This window comes from Balaenoptera ricei, chromosome 7 (assembly GCF_028023285.1).
Source record: "Balaenoptera ricei isolate mBalRic1 chromosome 7, mBalRic1.hap2, whole genome shotgun sequence".
Taxonomy (NCBI): Eukaryota; Metazoa; Chordata; class Mammalia; order Artiodactyla; family Balaenopteridae; genus Balaenoptera; species Balaenoptera ricei.
Genome location: NC_082645.1, coordinates 60,041,177 through 60,051,734, shown reverse-complemented (window position 1 = coordinate 60,051,734; position 10,558 = coordinate 60,041,177).

The following is a 10,558-nucleotide window of genomic DNA, read 5'->3' as shown; positions in this document are numbered from 1 at the left end:
ACTGTATGTTATATATGAAAGTTGAGAGCAAATCCTGAGTTCTCATCACAAGAAAAAAATTTTTTTTCTATTTATTTAATTTTAGATCTATATGAGATGAGGTATGTTCACTAGGCTTGTGTTAATCATTTCATGATGCATGTAAGTCAAATCATCATGCTGTACACCTTAAACTTATACAGTGTTTATGTCAATTACATCTAAATAAAACTGGAAGGAAAAAAAGAATATGGAAAGGAAGAAAATATAGTTAATACAGTTTAGAACAGTCATTGACAGAGAAAAGGCATTTAAAAACACACTCCTGGACTGACTGACAGACTGACAAGGTTAGAATAGAGAGCCTAAAATCAAGTCAGAGAATTAGCAAAGGAAAGAATGCGCTGGAACACTTTTCTTGTGACCAAGCTTTCTTCCACATAAATCAAATTTTACAAGCACATTGGACTATATGGATGGGACTTTATAGTACGTGAAGAACTCGGTTATACTATTATTAACGAGTAGCCAAAAACATTGTTTACTTTTGGAGAACTTTTATGGAATGCTTCCTTGTTTGGCTATGTAATAATAGGAATAAGTGCTCTAATTACAGTCTTCTCTGTCACTGATGCATTTTTTTAAAGGGTGTTCACAGACGGAGTGTCTCAGAAATATATTTCCAGAATTTTGGCTCACAGATGTCAGGATTTTATTCAAGTATGAAGGGATCGTGTCCAAAAAAGAACTCTGAAAGCAGACCAGAGAGGCTTTCTTAATTGGCCAAATATTTCACTAAACAAATTTTATCTGCAAACAGCTTAGACAGACCTCACTGAATCTTGGGAAACCTTGATTATAATTTCTGGTAGCAGGTAAAGCTCTTTTTTAAAGAGAAAACCCAAATGGTGTAAGTCCAAATTTTACTTTTGTACCAAAATAAATTTAGCATGGCTTCTGTCATTTATATGTTGCTCCAAGCGTAGAGCCTTGAGATTCCAGTCAACATGAAGCAGTTTGGAATAAGTGAACATGCATTGTTCCAGGATTTCAATCTGCTGTGTAATCAGACAATTTACACGGGCCCAAAACTGGGAGGCAGTTTGCTGATCTGTGACAGGACGGCTTCAGACTAGCCTGGGGTTCTTAACCTGATGTCTATGGATAAAACCTGAATGGGAGAAAAATTGCACCTTTATTTTCATTAACTTGTAACTGAAATTTAGCAATTTCTATAATTATGAATGCAGACAACAAGCTCCACTACTATTCGCAGTGGCTGTGATTTTGTCACCAATAGAAATCACTGATATTCTCATGTCCCATGGAGAGCTGTTGCGGGTATCTCAACTTTCCATCTGTGCTCAGCACCTCTTCAGAGTAACAACAGTTATTAAGCCTGCAGCTAGATCTTGTAATGCAACAAGAATGAAGCACATATACTATTGTATCACAAATTGTTCTTTTTTAAAATTTTGATAACTCCTCTTCAGTGTAGCTGGTTTCCTTTGTAATCCCATGTTTTAAAAAAGATTGAGAAGGCCAGTAGTGACTATGGATACTATAAGGAAGAATCTTCAAATTATTTAGTATAAACCTAATCCTTTTTTATTTGTCAGTATTTCCCCATTATTTTGAACACATAGAACTAGAACTCCTAATGAAGATAAAATGATGTGCAAATGACTTTTTAAAAATTGAAGTATAGTTGATTTACATTGTTGTATTAATTTCTGCTGTACAGCAAGTGATTCAGTTATAAATACATATACATTCTGTTTCATATTCTTTTCCATTATGGTTTATCCCAGGATATTGAATATAGTTCTCTGTGCTATACAGTAGGACCTTGTTGTTTATCCATTCCATATATAATAGTTTGCATCTGCTAATCCCAAACTCCCAGTCAATCCCTCCCCCACCTCCCCTCCCCCTTGTCAACCACAGGTCTGTTCTCTATGTCTGTGAATCTGTTTCTGTTTCATATATAGATTCATTTGTGTCATATTTTAGATTCCACATATGTGATATCATATGGTATTGCAAATGACTTTTTTTTTCAGGTTTGTTATATTTATCCAGAGGGTGAATCAACTACAGAATAAAGCATTTTCAGCATTAAGAAATCCAATGTTTTAAAATCTTTTTTCCTTGTAATTCTGTTTATTACAATTTTGTAATCCTGAAGAGATCCTCTTATCTGAAGTTTTTCAGGAATTCAGGTATTTTGTATGACGTCTGATGTGATTGGTAATAAAGTAGTAGCTATGCAATGAAGCTACTTTGCAATGAAGTAGTAGCTATGATCATAACCCACTTGCAATCTGAAAACAACAGGGATTTTCTTTTCTGTACAGGCAGCTATGAAGTTTTCAGGTAGTAACTGTCCATCTGAAAGGAACTGGTCATCTTTTCCTTGAACAATTAGTATATCCAGCTGATAACGTGGATAGGACTTCACAAGATGGGTAGCATCATTAGCCTTCCAGCAAATGACTTTTGAATCCCATTTTTTTAACTTTTCTGTTCTATATTTTATTTATTTATTTATTTATAATTTATTTTTTATTCATTTACTATTGATATGTAACATTGTATTAGTTTTAAGTGTATAATAGAATGATTTATATATATATAATTTAAAAATGATTACCACAAGTTTAGTTAATATCCATCACCACACATAGTTGCAAATTTCTGTTGTTTTTAGATGTGTCTTTTGTAAGCAGCATATAACTGGATTTTTTTAAAAAGTCAGTTTGTGGAGAGACACGTGATGAATCAATTACAGCAAACATTAATTGCAGAATCTAGGTGGTGGGTATATGGGTGTATACTGTAAAAGTCTTTCAACTTTTCTGCACGTTTGAAAATTTTCATAATAAAATGTTAGGGAAAAAGTCACTCTGCTAGTCTTTATCTCTTAATAGGTGAGTTAATCTATTTATATTTATTGTGATTATTGATATATTAGACTGATTCCTACAGTTTCCTTTTGTGATTTCTGTTTACCACATAGGGTGGAGAAAAGTACCTTATGTGGATAAGCTATTGAGACATTTGGAAGGCTCATTTCCTCCTGAAGAAAAGGACTTTACGTGTAATATTATTTTTATCAAAAAAGTGATTAAACAGAGGCACAGAATGTTTAAATAGTTTACCACTTTCAAAAATTACTTTTTCTCCACTATCATGGGACAAAAGCACCTCCTGCATGTGGAAAGAAGAGAGGTCAGTGTTCTAGGTCCTTGCTACTCAAAATGTGGTCCTTGGATCAGCTTGTTAGAAATGCAGAACTTCAGGCTCTACTGCAGTCTTCCTGAATCATAATCTGCATATTAATAAGCTTCTCGGGTGGTTAGCAAGAAATTTAAGTTTGAGAAGCGCTATCCTAGGACAAAAGCACTACCTCAACACCTGACAATCACAACCTGACAATCACAACCTAACACCTGACAATCACAACCTAATGACCACAGCCTGGCCAGCTGTGACTCTCCCAGATGCTTATCTAGTGCCAGGGACAGGGGTCTGTGTTTCTCCAAGGATCTGTATCTCAAATCAGTGAGATTTTAGGAAGGCTAGCAGCTATCCTGATAGGTTTCCTTTAAGAAGTCTGACTATACTTCTTGTATAAATGCTATGGCTTTTTTTTTTTTTTAATGCTATGGCTTTTTAAAAAAAATTGACTCATGTTGGAAAACAGGGTGAGATTTGGGGTTCTTAAATGGTTTTATCATCACTGGAGAACCTGGTAAAACTTTAAGGTTCTTAGTGAAAATGTATGCACAGGACAATGACCAACACATAGAAGGTAAAATGGCATTTTACAATAAGCTGATTATGACCCAACACCTCAAAGTAGAAATCTGGTATGCTGAGCTAGAATCATGTGAAAGTCTCCTTTTTCCTAAAGTATGCTTTGAGCTCTTTCCACATTCATTCAATCAAAACAACCTCTCTCTATAGAAAGATTTAGAGATTCTCTCTCTGTATATCTGTCTATACCTACCTATCTACATCGATCTGTCTCTATCATCTATTTACTATCTATCTATCTACCTATCTACCTATCTACCTATCTATCTATCTAGCTATCTATCTATCTATCTATCAAGAGAGAAATGCCAGACCCTATATGGTAGGTGCTGAGAATATAACTGAGCAAAAATTGACAAAGGTCTCTGTCCTCATGGAACTCACAGTCCTCTCCAAATACTAAACTTGAATTCTGGACCTGACATCAGTTCAGATATGAGGAAAAGTAGATCCAGTGCCTGCTTCTAGCAGCAGGGGAATGGAGCCACAGGGTGAGAGAGAATGTGGAAGGGAGATACTTGGGCAAGGGTCATTCCTCAAGAACTGACCTTTTACTGAGCTTTAAACATATGAAACCTCTACCCCTAGAAAACTCAGCCCAGTCACTGTCCAGGTTTCTGACTAACCAATCAGCAACTTCTCCTAGGGGATGGGATAAAGATGGAGATTGAGGGAGAAAGCATAGGAGACGTCCTTGTCTAGAATTTAAAAATAAGAGATTGCTGTGTTGTCTATAAAAGACTAAGCCATTTGCTATACAGAAAAAAATTAGTTCAATGTTCTAAGAGTCTATTATGTGCCAGGACCTTGGGACCACATCTGTGGACCAAAAAAAAAAACAAAAACAAAACAAAACAAAAACCAGTCCAGTGCCCTTTTAAAGCTTACATCCTGGCTTACATCCTAGTGACGACGATTGAGGGAGTGCAGGTTTCCCCTAAAGAGTGAAATATGTTATGTTAATCTCCAGGTTCCTGCCAAATACCTGGAGAGAGGTCAGTCTCTCGGATGAAAGCCAGGGTTAGTGCTGTAAGGCATTCCCAAGCAGACAATGTCATATTCAAAGATATGGAGCCTTGAGTTTTATATTGGAGTCCAGCTCCCATCTGGCAGGTCACAAGAGAGCGCCCTCCATGTGGGTACAGAGTAGAGACCAGAGAGTGAGGAATCTGGGTCAGGTCCCTAGTAAGTTATACCCATTCTTTTAGGCTCAGGCCTTCTCACAGAATGTGATAGGGACAAGGCTTGTGAACTCAGAACGTAAGATAGGTAGGATCATTATTGTATAAACTCAGGTGATTTTTTTTTCTTGCTTTCTTTCCACAGTTTTAATTTTTTAAAAATTAATTTATTTATTTATTGGCTGCATAGGGTCTTCATTGCTGCGCACGGGCTTTCTCTAGTTGCGGTGTGCGGGCTTCTCATTGCGGTGGCTTCTCTTGTTGCAGAGCATGGGCTCTAGGTGCGCGGGCTTCAGTAGTTGTGGCACTCAGGCTCAGTAGTTGTGGCTCACAGGCTCTAGAGCGCAGGCTCAGTAGTTGTGGCGCACGGGCTTAGTTGCTCCGTGGCATGTGGGATCTTCCCGGACCAGGGCTCGAACCCGTGTCCCCTGCATTGGCAGGTGGATTCTTAACCACTGTGCCACCAGGGAAGCCCCTACCATAGTGTTTTAATCAAAACTTTGTATTTATATAACCAGTACATGATAATTGTGTTGTGAACATAGGTTTATGGACATAAATATTCTTTTACATCCTTTGTAATATATTCTAATGTGTGGATATACCATAAAATTTTAACCATTTCTGTACTGTTAGACAGGTCATATTCTATTCTTTATCGTTATAAATAACACTGCAGTGAAAATCTATGTAGTTAATTTTTGGCACACATTCTATGGTGACTTTGTACTGTGTCAAGTAATCTGGACTTACATTTCCCAGAACCCCCTGCCCTGCATGGTTCTGAGTTAGTGAGAGCCATAAATTTTTTTTGCATGAGATTTAGACGGTGGAAATGAAGCAGCAGTCATACTTATACCTGGAAGACTGGTGTAGGGTCAGGCACTGTCAGAGCTCATGCACACTGTCATGGGTCATCTTGTTAGAGGGGCCAGCAGCCAGGCCTGTGGCAACTCCAGCTAGTTCTTCATGGGGTAGTACCTGCGCCTCACAGATCCAGCTCCCACCAGATCTCCTCTTTCAACTTCTCCAGATCTTGGCCCAGGCACATGTGCAGCCCTGTGGTGAAGTGCACTCGATCTTCTAGAAGTCTTCCACATCACTGAATTTGGATGTTTGGAAGCAGTGAGAGGCAGGTGCAAGTTCTGGTTCCATCCTTTTGGTTTTAGCTCATCCTGTGGGTTCCAGTTTGTCCCCACTCTCTCCTACTTCACATGCATCTTCCTGTCCTAATTGCTGCCCTGCCGACTTCAGGCTTGGCACCAGATGAAGAGCCGCAGTCTTGCACAGACTGCACAACCAGCTTCCACAACTGTATAAGGTCTAATCTCTATACAGATCTCACTATATCACTCATAAGTGGTTCTGCTTCTCTGATCAAACCCTAATTGACACTCATTCATGACTATTTCTTTTGGATAAATTCCTAGAAGTGCAAAAGCTGGGTGGAGATAGTTCTTTCTATGTTCCTTAAATATTTTTTTTGTTCATGTTTTTTATTTAGTGAAATCTTTTTGGAAAAATTCTAGCTTGTTTCTACTTTATTGGGAAGACTCAAAATAAGGTATTTTTGTCCACACTTGCACCAGAACTTTAATGGCAGAGCACTGGACCAGTGGGCTACAGTGCCCATGGCAGTAGCAAGAATCCAGAGGAGGTGAAATTCAAAAGGAGGTGGTCAGACCCACTTGCTGAATCACCTCCTGATGACACCCCAAGGTGACAAAACCTTTAAGATTCTCTTTTTCGTTAAAGACATGACAATTTCCTTTATGGTTTATCTTCTTAGGCTGGAGACCTGTCTCTGAATCCTTAACCATTGGTAGACTTTGCCTGTTCCACTATCTCCATATACCTATTTGGACAACCATTTATTTATTATTCCTGCATTCCCAATATCTATGTTTGGTCCACCTGCTGGGACATACCATCGATGCAAATGGTATCATCTAGGTTTGTGCAGTGCATGATCTGAACAGCTATATTCACGAGTTTTACGTTACCCCAGGTTGCATCTTCCTGTTGCTGACATAATCTTTCTGTAGTTTGTGGCCATAGCTTTTGGATAACATGTTCTGTCTGCTGGCTGGACATCCACCCATAGCCATCATCAGGTCAGTTCCCTCAGTGTTTCCCCCAGTGTTTCCCCAGCTAGGAAGGCAGATTAACTCTAGGAATCAGCAACTATAAAAATCAGTGCATCCCAGACCATCGTGGACCAGGCCACTCCAGGTCCAGCTGTGTTCCAAGCTGCAACAAACTTAGCTTCTAGAAGCTCCTCCAAACCCATCTCTTAGGTAATAAGTTTGCATTTGAGGTACATCAAGACGATTACTTAAGTCTAAAGTGCTAAAACAAGATTCTAGTAACTTCCTGGCTCCCCTCCTGTGACATCATAAAGGCTTTCCTTGCTTATGTACAGAGTCATAAAAGCCACTGGGTTTGAGGACCTTGATTTGGGCAATCTCCCCTATAACAGCAATTTCTGGCAAAGACAGTAACTGCCAACGATGAAGTGAGTATGGTGTTTCTTTTTCATGTTTCTCATGTTTGCTCTGACTCAAATTTTGCCCATATCTGCCTGTGTGGGAACAGTCTTTATTTGGGGGGGCAATTAGGTACTAATAATTTTCTTTTAATTTGCATGATTCACCCAGGCTAAACTCATGGGAAGGCGTTTTATGGAAATATATAAGGATCTGGAAGTCCAGCCTTAGCTCTCTAGTTTGACATAGACATTAAAACTGAGAAGAATAACTCCATTTACTCTGTCCCTAAGCAGTTTTCCAAGATTAAACTTAGAACACTATACATTGATTCTAGAGTGGTATGGTTTGGGGGGCAAGGATATTTGGCATCAAACTTAAATTTTTGGTGGGAACCTTTTAAGTGATGCTTCTCTGTAAGCATTAGAATGACTATTTTAGTTATTCAGAATGTCCTCTTTATTACTAAAATCTAGCTCCAAAGAATGAGGGGCTAGTTTCTTTGGATGGTCTCCATCACTTGCATCTTTCATACATCAAAAGTGAAACTTAGAACAGAATGATAATTCTATTAATATCCTGGAAGCAGACTTAATCAGAAAGTTTTGTACATTTGAGCTGCTTTTATCTGTTGGGCAAGCCACAATCTTTCTGTGCCTCACTTTTTATCTAGGATGAAGTAGGGGAATAAACCAGTTATTCTTTGCAATTCCTCCAATCCTAAAATAACTTCATCTTTAAAAAATGGTATTTACCTGTGGCCCAAATGTTTAAAATGTCTGTTAGTGTTTTCCAAGGGCAAGTGCTAAGGAGTACATATATTGCAAAGTCAATAACTTTAGACTAACTGTCAGATTTTTTAAACATAGTGTTAAGGCTATATGCTTAGTTTGGATATATTCTATAGGAGAATTGTTAAATGCTTGTGCAGTTTAATTAAATATAATTTAATCAGTGGCTCAAAAATAGGAAGTATAAGAATATATTCTACTGGTCAAATACACATAAATTATCAAGTCCCCAAAGACACCAAAAGTCTTTGAAGTAATGTGAGAGTGTGAACTTGCTTTACTTTGAAGATATTCTGCATTAGATATGCTAGCGTCCTAAATCAGAAAAACTGGATGACATGAAAATCCTTTTCCCTTGTTTGCTTCCAAAGGAATTTACTACTATTATTCGAAAACAAGAACAGAGTTCAGTTTCAATTAACAGTGTACTAAGTTAATGATTAGTGTTTATATTCTTAAATTTCAGCTATATTAAAGTTTATGAATGCTGAAGAAGCTGGGCTAATAGTCTATCATAAAAACATCATTGAAAGTGCAATTAGCTTTAAGTGCAGAGGAAATAAGATAATGGAATCTGTTGCCCATTTTAGCTGTGGACCTTCAATTCCATGACGTCTAATCTATTAAAGGACTTCAGATTTGCATATTTATTTAAATTAATTTACAAATTCACAAATTAATTGAGTAGATTAAAATTTCAGCAGTAATAAATCTTTGTAAAGCTTGGTTCTTCATAGAGAAAGAAAAACAAGATAATCTTTCATATGTAAAGAATAACACTTGGGACAGTTCAGACTTGCTTTATGGTACAGCACTGAACAGTTTTGCTTAATATTCCCCGTGTACTTACAAAGTTCTACTTTTTCTCCAAACCCCATAAAATCTTCTTTTTAATGAGTTCAGTAAAATATCTAAATTGCAACACTGCATTTATATACTTTGTCAAAGAACATTGTGGTATATTTCCTTAAAGTTGCATAAAGCAAATATTCTATACACATTTCAGTACAAGACCTTGCAAACTTTTGGATTCCTAAAAACTACCTGGAAAACCCAACAGAATAAAAAAGGCAAAGACTAGGAACATTATAGTTCCAAGAAAAGGAAACACAAATTTCTCTTAGATGTATAAAAAGGCACTCAATCTCACCCATAGTAAAAGATACAAATTGAAATTATGAGATATTATTTTCAACTATCAGATGGATAAGTATAAAAGTTTTATAATGCATTTGGTGAGAATGTGGAAATACAGGCATGCTCCTACATTTCTGGAGTTTAAATTGATACAAACTCTATGCTGGGGGTTGGGGGAGGGTACAGGATCTAGTAGTTCTATCTCTAGGAATTTATAATACAGATATACTCAGGTGTGAAATGACACTGCAGTATTGTAAAAATAAATAATTGGATAGGATCTAAAGGTCCACCATTGGGGACTGGTTAAATAAATTTCATACAATAGATCATTATGCAGCCTTTTAAAAGAATGAAAATGCTCTATATGTACTGACCTGGAACAATATGCAAAATATATTGTTAAGGATTTCCAAATGGTGTGGTGACTGATTAGGTGCACAGAGGCGCCCTTCTGCTAAGGAACAACTAGACCTTGGATAGGACCTGCCTCTTTGAGGCATTGTTGGTCTCTCAAGAGATACGGGAGGTCTCTGAAGGCCCTCTCACTCCAAAAATCAAAATAAAACCAGAGTTGTTCTGAGGTAAATGAAGATAGTGGTAATACTGCTATCAGGATACTGAGGCTTTGGCCAACACAAGGTTGGGAAGGATGAACTGAGCCAAGACCCTGAAGTGATCCCAGAATGATGGCTTCTTTGGCTACACAAAAATCAGTTCCAGATAGATTAAAGCCTAGATAAGAAAGGCAAAACTATAATGCTCTTAGAAAAGAATTGAGGAGAGTATCTTCATAGCCCCAGGACAGTAAAGAATTTATAAAAGAAGATGCAAACAGTAACAACTATAAAGTAAAGATTGATAAATTTAACCACATTAAAATTAAGAACTTCTGTTCCTCAAAAGACTCCATTATTATTAGGTATTAGAGTAAAAAGAAAAAGAAAAAATAGGAGAAGGTATTTGCAATACATATAATCAGCAAAGCCTAGTAAGCATTACTATTACAAACTGACAGCACAAATCAAACAGAAAAATGGGTAAGACTTTAACAGGTACTATACAAAAGGTGATATCCAAATGATCAATAAACAGACAGCCTCCTTAGTAATTAGGGAAGTATACATTAAAACTACAATGGGATACACACCTATCAGATTGGGAA